General features: G+C 44.0%; 1 long non-coding RNA gene across 2 annotated transcripts in view; it reads right to left on the reverse strand.

Annotated features, from left to right (window-relative positions):
* Positions 1 to 15,256, reverse strand: part of LOC126993564 (uncharacterized) — a 20,236-nt gene extending 4,980 nt beyond the window's left edge. The window contains exons 1-3 of one of the 2 annotated variants that reach the window (XR_007747955.1): positions 15,081 to 15,256; positions 14,679 to 14,770; positions 8,344 to 9,237 (exon numbers count right to left, since the gene is read on the reverse strand). This is a non-coding gene — a long non-coding RNA (uncharacterized LOC126993564). Of the gene's footprint in view, positions 1 to 8,343; positions 9,238 to 14,678; positions 14,771 to 15,080 lie in introns of those variants that run through there. The other variant, XR_007747954.1, reaches the window with a different exon arrangement.
* Positions 15,257 to 15,472: the final 216 nt, after the last annotated feature.

The following is a 15,472-nucleotide window of genomic DNA, read 5'->3' on the forward strand; positions in this document are numbered from 1 at the left end:
ACATCCCAATCATCAGTCCAGGTGGAGAAGATGCAGAACTTTACCGCTGCAGGAAAGGCTTTTTTTCATTGAATATAATGGGGGTCTGCAACTCATCCATGCTCTTCACAAATCTGGTCGTGAACTGGCAAGGTAGTGCACATGATGCCCGCATCTTCAGTGAGTCTGTTTTGTGTGCTACTCTGGAGGAGGGCAGTACAGAGGATACTTGTTGGGGATTCGGGCTATGCCTGTAAAGCTACCTTTAACTCCCATTCGAATTCCTCGTAATGTTAAGGAGAGGCATTACAATGCCTCTCACATCAAAACAAGGAACCTGATCGAGAGAACGTTCGGGATTTGGAAGAAAAGATTTGCTATTCTCTCAAAGCCAATGAGAACAGCACTCTCAACATCAAAAAAAATTGTGACTGCATGTGCCATCCTGCACAATATTGCAATCCTCAACAAACTCCCCATTGACATGCCAGAAGAAGAACTTGAGCCCATCAACATAGACATACTTGCAGATTATGATGTAGGCACTGGAAATGCTCGCAGAGCTTCCATTGTTGAGATATTCTTTTAGATCTTCTGTGGATGTCAAAATGTACACCATTGAGTGCTGGCAATGGAACCCAGGCTTCTGGATAGGAGTCAGGGCAGCAAGCCAACCGAGCCATCGATGATTTAAAAGTTCTCCGTCTAGTCCAAGACCTACACTGCCAATGGTGCCTCACACAGCCTAACACACCAGAACATTTCCTGCTCCACTGCCCAAGATTCCACTCCCTCCACACCAACCTCAAATTAAGCATCCCTAACCAGACTCAACATCCACAGGCCAACTTTACATAGAAGGCCTGCTGGGCAGCGACACCCTCAGCCCCAACACTGCCTTCCAAGCCCTCAAGTCTATGCAGACCTTCCTACAGAAGTCCTGGCAACTCAATAGGATCTAACCCCTCCCCTGGTGACACATCGACAGAACAACAACATCCGCTAACAGTTCCCACTGATGGGGCTCAGGAGGCAGTGGTCCCACAGCCTAACCAGCCCCATAAAACACCCCAGAAAAAGATGATCCCAGAGGCCACTTCTCTGGCACTGTATCTGACATCCTCGCCCACTGTGGATATGCAGGAAAGGTGATTTCGCCCACACTCATGGTGGCTGGAAATGCTTTATTTAACCCACAGTAGCACATGCGGTGCTATATATATTAGAGGAACTGCAATAACACATTGAAAATTCAGTAATCTACATGACAAAATTTTTCACTATTATTGCAGTTTTTCTAATGTAAATATATACTACAGGTGGCATTATGGGTTGACTAAAAGCGATTAAAAGCGTTTCCAGCTACCATGAGTGTGAGCGAGGTCACTTTTCCTTCATATCCACATTATGGGCAAGGTTGTCAGGTATAGTGCTGCATAAGTGGCCATTTGAATGGTTACATCAGTAGATCATTTTGGTTGATTTATACACAGATATACCATGTTTGATCTTTTTTTCCCAGCCTATAGTGCTTTTAGGCTTTCTTGAGAGACCTGGATGGTAGTCGGCCCTAGCCCGTCATGATGCAGGCAAGTGTTTTATAGTGGCGCCGTCTTTTCTTGGTGTGGTGGTTGGTCACAGTGGTGTACATTTTGAGATCTTTATTGTAGTTTCTCTAATAATAAGTTATGTCTGTTCAGAAAATGAAAATAGCTTGTAAGATTTTGCATAAATATTTTCCGATCAAAATTTACAGTCTCTTTAATTTGTTCATTTCCTGCCTGAAGCCTATACGTACATAATCATGATATAAATAAATGAACAAAAATATTTATCAAACATCACTGAATATAATGTATTTCCTACTACAACTACTACTACTAACACTAGTTAATGTTGGCAATATATGCTAAAATGCTGATGATACAGAGATTGGCAGAGTAATTGAGTCGGATCGGGTCGCTAGTATTCTCCAGGATGAACTAGACATATTGCGTGAATGGGCAGGGAAGTGGCAGATGGAGTTCAATGTCTGGAAGTGCAAAGAATGGGCTAATCACTCTGACGTAATATTCTTGATGTATAAATAAAAACCCACACTGGCAGACGATAGTTATATTTTTAACTAAACAGTTTCGGTGGACACTGCCACCATCTTCAGTGGTGTAAAGAAAGACCACTGAAGATGGTGGCAGTGTTGGTTTTTATTTATACATCTGGAAGTGCAGTACTCTGAGTGTATGGGAACAACCCCTCATAATTATTGGTTAAATGACACTCCCCTAAGAAGATCAAGGTGTGAGAGGAATTCAGGGATCTTGATGACCTCTGATCTCCATCTAAGAGCACAATGCATTCATCCTAGATATTGTGCAAATAGGGTATTGGGATTCATTTCAAGGAGAGTAAGCAACAAGTGCTGATGTCATCAAGCTATATTTAGCATTAGTTAGATCTTATCATGATAATGTTTTTTTTTTCTGGTCACCTTCATAATTGTAGAATGGGTATCAAAATGTTAGAATTGGTACAGTGGAGGATGACAAAGATGATTTACGGGTTCAAAAACCTGACATATGAGGAGACTCGAACAGTTAATTAAACTTGCATTTTCTAGAGAGGCAAAGGGTGCAAGGAGACTTGATCGAAGTTTATAAATGGATGAAGGGCTTTAATAAGGGGATATTTATAAGGTTCTGATGGTAAGAGAGCTGGGTAGGACATGTAATAATGGGTTTAAATTTGATAAATTCAGATTCCACAGGGTCATAGGCAAAAATACTTTACCAACAAGAGAATGAGTGGAACAGGCCTGGCCTTCATGTTATGAGAGTCAATAAGATGAACACATTAATAAAATGTTTAGATAAATTCATAGGTAGTGATGTTGGGGGAGCTTACATGCTAACGGTGAAGAAGACTGGTGGTGGCCCTCCTCAATCACCTCCCAAGCTTTCCGAAGAACACGAGGCCGTTGCCTCCATGATTTCTGGAGAACTCAGTATGGGCGAGTGTGTCCTTGACACTCTTACAATACAAGATGGGCATGCAGTTGATGAGGCAGGCAATCCCATCATGGATGTTACTCTCCGGCATCCCCCAAACTGTCCAAAATTTGGCTTTGCAGGTGTCTGCTGCCTCACGGATATGATGCCAAGTCTCCGTGAAGACATCTAGCTGCTGCTGCAACACTCCCTGTGAAACTGGTACAGTTTCATCTGTTGGTCGTGCTCATCTCTGGTCTGTTGAAGAAGGAGTTGGTGATACTCATCCTGCTGCTTCCGACAGGCCTGGTACTCTGCATCAAATTTCCTCCTCTGCCGTGGGGCAGCAGAAGAGGAGGCCACATTACATGTAAATGTAGTTAGTGATGGTGCAGTGGATGCAGAGGATGAAGCTTCTGGCTGGAAAGATGTAGAAGCACTAGGAGGTGCAGGTGCTTCAGCACATTCAGCGGCAGAAGTAGCAGAGGGGACCTCTGTCGGTGGCAGTTTTCCACTCACAGCTGTGAAATAATACAATGCATTATCAGTCATACTTATACATGAAAGATGATGTGACTCGGGAAATTTCTTCCTTCAATAACAATGTTAGCTTCTTTTCTTATAATACTTGAAAAAACACTACCCCATCAATAAAGGCACCAGAGGGAATTTGATATCTATTGCATTTATAGTTATTTAAATTTAATCCTAGACTGGGCCCCCTCAGAGCTTGTTCCCAGAAATGAGTAACTTATCTATCTATATCTATCTATCTATCTATCTATATCTATATATCTATATCTATATCTATCTATCTATCTATCTATCTATCTATCTATCTATATCTATATCTATCTATCTATCTATCTATATCTATATCTATCTATCTATATATATATATATATATATATATATATATATATATATATATATATATATATATATATATATATATATATTTATCTCTCTCTCTCTATCTCTCTCTCTCTCTCTCTCTCTATCTATATATATATATATATATATATATATATATATATATATATATATATATATATATATATATATATATATATATATATATATATATATATATTTTTTTTTTTGCATATCTTTTAACCTAAACCAGTGTATCAAAAAGTGAAAATTGATGATGAGAATAACAATGATAGTATTTATATGCAGCACCAGAACAAGAATGCAGAAAGCTGGATAATATAATGTGATATAATTTCAAGCAATGATTAACTTACTGAAAGTAACATCCATGATGGGAGTGCCTGCCCCATCCACTGGATGCCCATCTTGAATGGCAAGAGTGTCAAAGACATCCTCGCCCATGTTGAGTTCTCCAGAGATAATGGAGGCAACAGTCTCATGTTCTTCTGTAAACTTGGGAGGTGATGGAGGAGGGCACCACCAGTCCTCTTCACCTTCAGCTTGTAGGCTCTCTCTTTTTTCACACTGCACTGAAACATGATTTTAATAACAATAATATATCAAAGTCATACTTAATTGTAAAACCTTTAACAATACACCTCTGCAATGCAGTGGTTCGAGTCCCTAACAATGAATCTGGGCCTGGGCAGTCGGCATGCAGCCACCCAGCCGTTCATCCTTCCTTTCACCCGGGTACCTGGGGCCACCAGGGAAAGTAAACTGTGGTAACCCAGATGTTACACTGGTACTGTATCTGGTTTATGGGTTGTCTCATGACAGGCTCAAAGGATCAATGGGATGGAGATGAGCACTGCCACCACCCGCAGCTATAGCGTGTGCTCCCAACTTAACCTTTTCCTTTACCTTTTTTTACCCTTTGACCAAATATAGTAAAGAGCATTGGAAACAACTTGTTGTACCAAAATTGATATTAGTGTTGCAGATTTAATATTCTAGTGCCTATTAATATTAATAGTGTTTGCATTAAAGATACATTGCTATTCAATTAGGTTGATAACATGGGATTATTTTAGTTTGAATATAGCTCTTAACTAACAAAGCAAGAATTAATGGGTTACTATTTGATCAGCAATGGTATAATATTATCATATGTAAGAGCTACACCTGCTCTATGCTTATTGCTATTCTACCAGTAATTCTTTCTTTTTGCCTTACAAATAACATGTAATAACAATGAAAAATAACTATAGCCTATTTTTAATGCATTATGATTATTTTGGATCTGGAGAACACATTATTAGTGTAATCTGTGTCTCAAAAGGTGAAAAGTTGATCATTTTAATCATCACCCAAACACTGGAGTGGATAGGTATTTATCAAAGGGGGGCACATCTGAGTATGGGAGGGCACTAGACAAGTGAAGCTCCGCGGCATTGATGCCACACAGAATGTTACAAGGGCACATTCTAAGATCATATTAATGGTGGGTATAAAGGCATGGTCGATGGGGGGCAGTATGTTAATTCTCAGGGGGGAGGGAGTGGCATGACCCCAGTTGCTTCGCAACCGCACGCTGAGGTGGAAGCATTTTCCCCGTGACCCCGTGATGCAAGAACTATATGGTAATTCACAGTAAGAGCATTTATTATTTTATTGCTAAATTGTGGCAGCGACGCCGCGCTGTCTGTGCTGGTGGTGTTTTGAATCTCCCGCTCACAATACATGTTCCAACACTATTCACCACCCCATAGTAACTTTATTCTGATGGAATGTCCACCGACACCTCCTACATAATGCAACCACATACTCATACGTGAAACATGCTGCCTGTCATCAGAACGGGGTGAATTGTCTTGCCTAGTTGGCTGTTACAACCACTAAGTTAAAGCGAGAATAATATATACCAAACTATACTACCAATACATATTATAATAGCGGTTATTTTTTTAGATACGATGGCAAAATATAATTGTTTAGTCGGTCATCATATGAAACTGGCAATATAATTAAGCAAGCTGTATAGTATTTGCCTTTATCTTTCCAATGATATGCCGAATATTTGCTACAATGCATAGTTACAGAGGTGTGGAGGTGAAAATAGAACTCACCTCCCCCCTGCCCGACAGCGCACAGGGGTCATGACGCGTTGCGCACTGAAAGGATCGAGGAGAGGAGGACCTAAGAAGCGATACAAAGCGATACTGGTCAAAAGGTTAACTATATACAACGTAAAATCAATGCACCTCATTTACTTACTTCAATTTGATGCGGTTGAAACTTCTTTTCAATTGTTGAACTGATCGCGGCTCCAGATCAGGGTGCATGGCGTTGAAGTTTATGGCGATCTCATCCCACGCCAAGTTCTTCTTGTGCTGGACCGCAGTGCTGGTTGACCTATCTTGAAGGACAGGCCTTTCCTCCACTAGCTGCACCAGGACTCTCCTCTGCCTTGACGAAAGTGGTGCAGCGCGGTCCATTGTCGATCAGCTTCCGTGCGCGCGCGTTGTTGTGATGGCGGAACATGCATTCATATCGGCACTCTGCATTATCTTTTTCATTTTTCTTTTTTTCATAATTGTTTAATTTGAATTTGTATCTTAAATGCTATTATTTTTAAAAGAGTACTTCCTTATAATTTCTTATATGTATGACTGCTGAAATAAAAGTTTATGCACTGCACCTCGTCTTCTTCCATTAATTACGGCTATATCTAGCTTTTCTGTTTTGTTTATCTCTAAATTTATAATTTTATCTTAATGTAGTCCCGATATGAAACATGATTTTTGAAAAAAACGGGAAATCGGGCCGGTGCGTGGCCAGCTGATGCCGATCAGGCGTACCAACACCCAGATGCAGCCAGATGAAGCGGGGCTGCTGGCGGGCTGGTCTCTCAATACGGTCGAGGGACGAAGTAACTTTGCCTACCTACATGGTCGAGCGACAGGAAAGGACGCTAGCCTTCGCGTCTAACAATACCACCCTTAGACTCCACTCTGTCCAGAAGAGCTGTGTGAGGAGCCTCCCCACACGTGAGATGCATACTCCATACGAGGGCGGACAAGGCCCCTGTATATGGATAGCAACTGCGCGGGGGAGAAGAACTGGCGGAGACGATACAGAACGCCCAACCTCGAGGAAGCTGATTTAGCGAGGAGGAGATATGAAGTTTCCAGTTGAGATTTTGAGTTAAGGATAGACCGAGGACGTTTAGTGTTGAAGACGGTGACAGCTGAGTGTTGTTGAAGAACAGGGGATAGGTGTTTGGAAGATTGTGTCGAGTTGATAGGTGGAGAAATTGAGTTTTTGAGGCATTGAAGGACACAAGGTTCCTTCTGCCCCAATCGGAAATGATTGCAAGGTCTGAGGTTAAGCGTTATGCAGCCTCCAGTCTGGAGTTGTGTACTTCCTGTTGAGAGGGTCTTCTATTGAAAGAAGTTGAATAATGCAGAGTGGAGTCGTCGGCGTATGAGTGGACAGGACAGTTTGTTATGGAAAGAATATCATTGATGAGTAACAGGAAGAGAGTGGGTGATAGGACAGAGCCCTGTGGAACGCCACTGTTTATAGGTTTAGGGGAAGAACAGTGACCGTCTACCACCGCAGAGATAGAACGGCCGGAAAGGAAAATGGAGATAAAGGAACAGAGAGAGGGATATAATCCGAAAGAGGGCAGTTTAAAAAGCAAAGACTGGTGTCAGACTCTATCGAAGGCTTTCGATACGTCTAGCGCAACAGAGAAAGTTTCACCGAAACGGCTAAGAGAGGATGACCAGGAGTCAGTTAAGAGAGCAAGAAGATCGCCAGTAGAACGCCACTTGCGGAATCTATACTGGCGATCAGATAGAAGGTTAGAAGTGGAAAGGTGCTTTTGAATCTTTCGGGCTTAGGATTGATTCAAAAGCCTTAGATAGACAGGAAAGTAAAGCTATAGGGCGGTAGTTTGAGGGATTGGAACGGTCACCCTTCTTAGGCACATATGAACTGAAAACAATCTTCCAAACACCTATCCCCTATTCTTCGACAACTCCCAGCTGTCACCTTCGTCAACACTAAATATCACCGGTCTATCCTTAACTCAAAATCTTAACTGGAAACTTCACATCTCCTCTCTTACTAAATCAGCTTCCTCGAGGTTGGGCGTTCTGTATCGCCTCCGCCAGTTCTTCTTCCCCACACAGTTGCTATCCATATACAGGGCCTTGTCCACCCTCGTATGGAGTATGCATCTCACGTGAGGGGGCTCCACTCACAGCTCTTCTGGACAGAGTGGAGTCTAAGGCTCTTCGTCTGATCAGCTCTCCTCCTCTTACTGATAGTCTTCTACTTCTCTAACTCCATCGCCATGTTGCCTCCCTTTTTATCTTCTATCGATATTTTCAAGCTGACTGCTCTTCTGAACTTGCTAACTGCATGCCTACCCCCCCTCCCTCCTCCCGCGGCCGCGCCGCACACGACTTTCTACTCAAGCTCATCCCTTTACTGCCCAAATCCCTGAAGGCGGTGTCACACTAGCACTTTTTCCGTCAACTTTTTCCGTCGTTTTTCTGAAAATCGTCGCTATCTTGGCAGCGGCCTGTCACACACAAACGGTGTCTCGTCTGAAACTTTCCGTCGGCACAGACCAAGGAATGTAAACAAACATGGAGTCCACGCTGCGGCAAAGATACGCTGCTCTTAACCTAATACTGTGTATTGTGAGACTTAGACGAGCTAAACAAGCCAAAAAGCGTGCATGGATGCGCTCATGGTTGGGTCGTCGGGAAAGAGAAAGTGTGTACCATAGGCTGTTAAAAGAGCTGAGTTTAGAGGATCATGAGACTCTGAAGAATTGGATCAGGTTGGACAAGAGCCAGTACCACAGACTTCTGGAGTTAGTGACACCTCTTATTGCCAGAAATGACACCAGGATGAGGAAGGCTGTCACTGCAGCAGAGCGTTTGAGACAGGTTGAAGCCACGCGGAAAGTCTCGGTCTTGGTCTTGGAAATGTAAACAAAGGCGGAAATTTGCAGGCGGAAACGATCCTGATCGTCTGACAAATTCATGCGATAAGTTCATGCGGAACGATGAAAAATCGACGGAAATCGCATTAATCGACGGAAAAAGTGCTAGTGTGACACCACCTTTACGCACGAGTTAACCAGCATCTTCACTTTTTCATCCCTCACGCTGGTAAACTCTGGAACGATCTTTCTTCATCTGTATTTCCTCCTGCCTACGACTTGAACTCATTCAAGAGGAAGGTATCAGGACACCTCTTCTCACGTAATTGACTGCTCTTTCAGGCACCCTCTTCGAATTCTTTATAGGAGCAGCGAGTAGCCGGCTTTTTTTATTGTTGTTTCCTTTTTTTTTGTGCCCTTGTGCTGTCTCCTTCGCTGTAAAAAAAAATTAAAAAAGTGCAGTCAGCTTTATTCCTCTGATGATGTAAAAAAATGCTTTTACTCTTTCATACTGCCTCATTTCGAGTACTGTCATTCCGTTTGGATTTCTGCAGCTGAGTCTCACTTAAAGCTGTTGAATAGAGTGTTCAACCAGATTAAATTTCTTCTTCCGAATCTCGAGATTAATCTTCGGCATCGTCGCTTGGTGGGATCATTGTCTTATTTTTTTCAAAATTGTGTCTAATATCGACCACCCATTGCACCGTCGTTTGCCTGCTCTCTCACAACCATCACGACACTCCTTGGAGCTAAATGACCGTTCCTTGTCTGTCGACCGATGTAATGCATCACAATTTTCCCGGTGTTTCATCCCAGTGACCGTCACTCTGTGGAATACACTTCCTAATGTGATTATTATTTCTAGTAATTGTGAAACATTTAAAATACATGTGAATGCCTTTCTTCTCTTAGCTCGCTACCTACTAAATTTTTCTCCATCTTCCTATTCTTTGCTTTCTCCTTCATTCTGTATTTCCCGATCTCGGTGAAGTGTCGTCCGCTGGGCCTTTTGGCTTATACCATTCGTGCTTTCCGGCGGGTCACCTTCATTGATTCATATAATAATAATAATAATAATAATAATAAAAACACGCCTCGGGGGAGGCGACGGTTGAATGTTGGCGTGGTTCGTGGCGTCCAGGAAGACGCATGTTCACGTCACGCCCGCCGCTACAAACAAGCTGACAATTTTTCAATCACCGCTGAGTGGCCACCCATCAACACGGACTCTTAGATTCTCTCTAAAAGAGGACCAAAGATGAGCTCTGGGGAGCAGCATGGGCCAAGCAGGATGGCACCACTATAAACACTTGCCTACGCCATAACGGGGTGGAGCTGACCATCAGGCCCACCAAGAAAGACTACCGGTGTGGTGTCATGAGACATCCCAAGATCGTGAGACATCCCATCCTGAATAGATACATGAATTTCGACACGGTACCGTGTCTTTTGTTGACTGCTTGTCGGGATCTGTCCCACCCAAGTTTATTTGTTATTATGAAAGCAAATGATGACGCATGTATGTATATAACTACGATATGAACAATCACTTCTTCTTGTGACCTGTTCCACTTTGCATCGCTTTTTAGGTCCTCCTTGGTACTTTTTTACACTTAGACGCTTCACCTAGTTACTCTTAGATAGTTAAGATTGGGTTCCGCGATGCGAAATTAAGGATGGGATGTCTTAGGACACCGGATGACAAATGACACCACACTGGCGCCAAAGGCGAAACGTAAAACAAAAGTATTCTAAGACGCTTTGGACTGTCACAACAACTATTTCCAAGGCCACAAAGATGATATGTCGGGTTCTCCAGTGTGTTCCTCACGCCCATGGTACAGAAGCTTTGTCACACTACCACCAGGGTCATAAAACTATACATGGAAATGCCCAACACAATGCCTACTAGTCATGTCGCATGCGTGTGATAGTGCATCGAAATGTCTATGAAGACTATACTACTAAGACTTTTCATGTAATCATCTCCCTTCCTCCTATTGGCTGTCCTCTACCTCTTGAAAAGCCACCGCAGTATTGCTTCCCGTACTGTCTTCTGTCAATATTGTCAAGCTAACTGCTCCTCCGTCGCCTTATTCTCAACTACTCTTTCGTCAGGTCACTCTAGGATCTCTAGGTCTTGTAGTCGTATATATTCAGAGGTGTTACCGGCTTCACTAACCTCCTACATCGTTCCCTTTTTAACCTTTCCTTCATCGTGTTCCCAAGCCTCCTATAGCACATCTACAGTTCATATCCTCACTCCCCCAACCCTTTAACTAACTTCTTTCATCGTTCCCTCTTCAACCTCTACTTCCTCGTGCTCTTCATCCTCTTAAAACACATCTACAGTTCGTATCCTCACTCCTCTATCCCTTTAACTAACTTCTTTCATCGTTCCCTCTTTAACCTCTACTTCCTCGTGCTCCTCAGCCTCTTAAAACACATCTACAGTTCTTATCCTCACTCCTCTAACCCTTTAACTAACTTCTTTCATCGTTCCCTCTTTAACCTCTACTTCCTCGTGCTCCTCAGCCTCTTAAAACACATCTACAGTTCTTATCCTCACTCCCCAACCCTTAACTAACTTCTTTCATCGTTCCTCTTCAACCTCTACTTCCTCGTGCTCCTCAGCCTCTTAAAACACATCTACAGTTCTTATCCTCACTCCTCTAACTAACCCTTTAACGACCTTCTTTCATCGTTCCCTCCTCAAACTCATCTTCCTCGTGTTCCTCAACCCCAAAACACATCAACAGTTCGAATCCTCACTTCTCATTTATCCTAAGTCATACGGATAAGCGCTTAGCTGGGTACAAAGAAAGGCATACGTTGTGATTTCTGCTCTTCAATATTCCGTACCCTTCCCCCTCGGTTACTTTATCCGTGGGTTTGGTTCTTCTTCACTTCCTCATAATAGTGATCTACACTGCATATCTTATCACTTAGGTACTATTGTTCATTCATTGCCTTCCTTCCTTCTGTTCTTCCTTCCTTCCGTTCTTCCTTCCTTCTTTCTTTCCGTTCATTCTCTATTCCATCCGTTCTTCACATGCATATTCTATCAATTTCCTGACGCAGGCACTCTATCTCTCTCCCTTCCTTCCTTTGTTATCTAAGGAACAGTTTCTCTTTGACTTTTAAACTTTTGGTGCGTGAAAGGGTTAACATTCCCGTTGCATAACACAAAGGCCATCTCTCTCTCTCTCTCTCTCTCTCTCTCTCTCTCTCTCTCTCTCTCTCTCTCTCTCTCTCTCTCTCTCTCTCTCTCTCTCTCTCTCTCTTATAAAACCCATCACCCAAGGTATTCGTAAGCCTAACACACACACACACACACACACACACACACACACACACACACACACACACACACACACTTTCCCCGACACAAGGTATTACAGAGCGCCTAGGCCATTATTTCACTCATGCCATATATACATACTTAACTGGACCTAATAACACATATACGCACTTAGAACACTCGTCATACCTTTCTCTATCCTTGTTATCAAATATAAATGGTGAACGATGAGTGATGGCGAGGATTTCCAACGATTACTTAAGAAAACTAAATCTCTTCATACACACATAACTACGGGAGGAAATGTCACAGAGAAGCTTAACACATTCACCATACCTTCCTATACCACTTTGAATGACGGCAAATACCGACGGACAAGTTATGGTGAGGATGTTGAACGATTAAGACAAGAGAAATGCAACGCTCGCTACGGACATAAACCAAGGGAGTCAATAACACAGGAGGGATGCTGTGAACCCATCCTCCTCCACCTTCGTAACGCGTGATGGCTGCCCAACAGTGAGTGAAAATGAAGATGTTCGTTGAAATGAGCAAATTACACAGCTACCATAGGAGAAAGTGACACATAGATGGGCTCAAAATATTCACCATACCTTCATCTATAGTCCTGACGGGCCGTGGAGAGTGATCGGTGACGGATGACGCAGATGACGAGCGATAAAGTTCACGACACTACACACGACACAACACACGCGGGAGAGACACCGCCGCCTTTCTCTCAATACGATCCGCTTCCCCCTACTTCCTCCCCTTGTCTGGTCAAGAGCTGGTCAAGTGAAGGTCTTTAGTAAGTCGAATAGAAAAGCGGTGATAGTTTTAGCCAAGTATAAGATTATATTCCAGTATAACAAAGCTCGCGCCTCCTTACTTATGCCTAACAGGTGTTCATGGGTATTTTTAAGGTACGATGTGAAGCTGATGAACCATAGTTTCTCTTAGTCTGTCCCCTTTGGGTTTTATTATTCTTAGTCAAGGCTTCAAAGGGTCGGCACGCAGCTCGACTCGCCTCAGTGCTGCCCTCTGGCGGTGCTGACGGGAGCCGAACCCCCGCCCATCTGCTGGCTGAAATGTTGCCACTCGAAGGTGCCGCCTGTATTTGTAGCGAGGAGTGACGGGCCGCTGTTACGGGCCGGATTTATACATATTGGAATACTAAAGCTTGAGGGTAATGCATGCTCCCGTGGGGAAGGCTTAGGTCACCGATGCTGCCGTTGTGTGTGTGTGTGTGTGTGTGTGTGTGTGTTCCCCTCATCTCATCTCCCCCACAGAGCACAATTCAGCTCTTCCTCATCCCCCTCCACGTCAACCCACACGTCCACGCCCTTCCCACACACACAAGGCCTCCACACCCCCACACTGCTACCCACCAACGCATCCCCCTAACACTACCACCCCCACCCCCACACGCCTCCACAACTCACCCACACAGCTCAAGTGTACATATCCATCCGTCACAGCCCGGCATCGCCATATACTTCAGGCGGTAAATGTCCAGAGAGTTGCCCATCTCACCGCGGTACTTCTCACCCTAACCATGGGTTAGATCTCATAATTCTATGCATTTTGAACCCCATATATATGCCTCGCAAATTGATAGAATCGCTGCTAGCGATTTTTGAAAAGTTAGTGTTTTGGTAATTATTGAAAATCACTCCGCGCCCCCAAAATACGATATTACGCCTCCATATTGTACTTAATTGGACGAAATACATGTCCCTTAACCATAATATGAAGGGGAAAACTTAAAGTAATGAAAAAGTGGTAAAGGTAGTGAAAAGGCATATTATACATACGCGGGGTGTGTTTACATGGCGACGCCATTGCGATGTGAGCAGCGTTGACAACGATCCGGTTAGCGGTGGTACGCTAGGTTAGCGTTCGTACGCTTAATTAGCCATTAGCCCACGCATGTGAGACCAGGTCCACCACGCGTGGTTATTTTTTTTTAGAACACGCACCTTTACCCAAAGGCTTTTGTGAAGGTTTGGGCCGGGTATAGTATTAGGTAAAGGTGCGTGTTCTAAAAAAAAAAATAGCCACGCGTGGTGGACCTGTCTCACATGCGTGGGCTAATGCCTAACTAAGCGTACCATAGCTAACCAAGCGTACCATCGCTAACCGGATCGTTGGCAACACTGCTCATTTCCCAATATGGACGCCATCAAAACACATCGCGCGTACGTATAATATGCTTTTTCACTACCTTTACCACTTTTTGTTTACTTCTAAGTTTTTCCGCCTTCATATTATAGTTAAGGGACATGTATTTCGTCCCTTAAGTACAATATGGAGGCGTAATATCGTATTTTGGAGGCGGGGGAACAAAGTATCCCAGTCCCCCCGTGACGCCCCGAGGCGGCCGCAAAAAACTCACTAACTTTTCAAAAATCGCTAGCAGCGATTCTATCAATTTGCGAGGCATGTATATGGGGTTCAAAATGCATAGAATTATGAGATCTAACCCATGGTTAGGGTGAGAAGTACCGCGGTGAGATGGGCAACTCTCTGGACATTTACCCTTCAGGCGCCAAATATGACAGTAGAATCTACTTACCGAAGAAGGGAGAACGTCGGGGCGGCACTCCACGTCAGCCGGGCAGCCCGTCAGGCGGCCAGACATGCTTGTTGCCAGCAACCTCACAGGCCCTGCAAGACAGACGTGTGGCGTTAAGTACCTCTCTCAGCTGATTACGAGCAACATCCCCGGGCACTTCGTCACTCCGGCTCCCCGCTTTTTTAACCCTTCGCCTCTCCAAACTGCGTCCTTCAAATACTTCTGATTATCGCCCTCCTGCCACGTCTCCTTCCCCTTGCAGCTGCCACCCACGAGTGTCCAGGGGCGGCAGCAGCCTGACAATTGGCTGAAGCATCGTCTGTTATCAGCAAACAAGACGCGACGCCCCGCAGAACACCACGGACGCCCCTCCCCGCCCACAGCCAACGCAACTTTTCATACCTGGACATAACTTCGCGCCACCTGATCGACGTGCGCCACAGATCTATCCACTACTGCGTCTGATAACTTGGGGAAGAAGACAGTGTGCAAGGGGGAGGGGAAGGAGGAGGAAGAGGAGGAAGAGGGAGATGAGGAGGAAGGTGAGGAGGAAGAGCAGAAAGAGGTCGAAGAGAAGAGACGGAAGAAGAGAAGGTTAAGGAGGAAGAGAAAGAGGAGGACGAGGAGGAGGACGAAGAGTAGGAGGAGGAGAAAATTAAGTAAGTTGATTGATAGTTCAACAGAAACAGACACCTTGGTATGAGAGAGAGAGAGAGAGAGAGAGAGAGAGAGAGAGAGAGAGAGAGAGAGAGAGAGAGAGAGAGAGAGAGAGAGAGAGAGAGAGAGAGAGAGAC

The sequence above is a fragment of the Eriocheir sinensis genome, unplaced genomic scaffold, assembly GCF_024679095.1.
Source record: "Eriocheir sinensis breed Jianghai 21 unplaced genomic scaffold, ASM2467909v1 Scaffold633, whole genome shotgun sequence".
NCBI classification, from domain to species: domain Eukaryota; kingdom Metazoa; phylum Arthropoda; class Malacostraca; order Decapoda; family Varunidae; genus Eriocheir; species Eriocheir sinensis.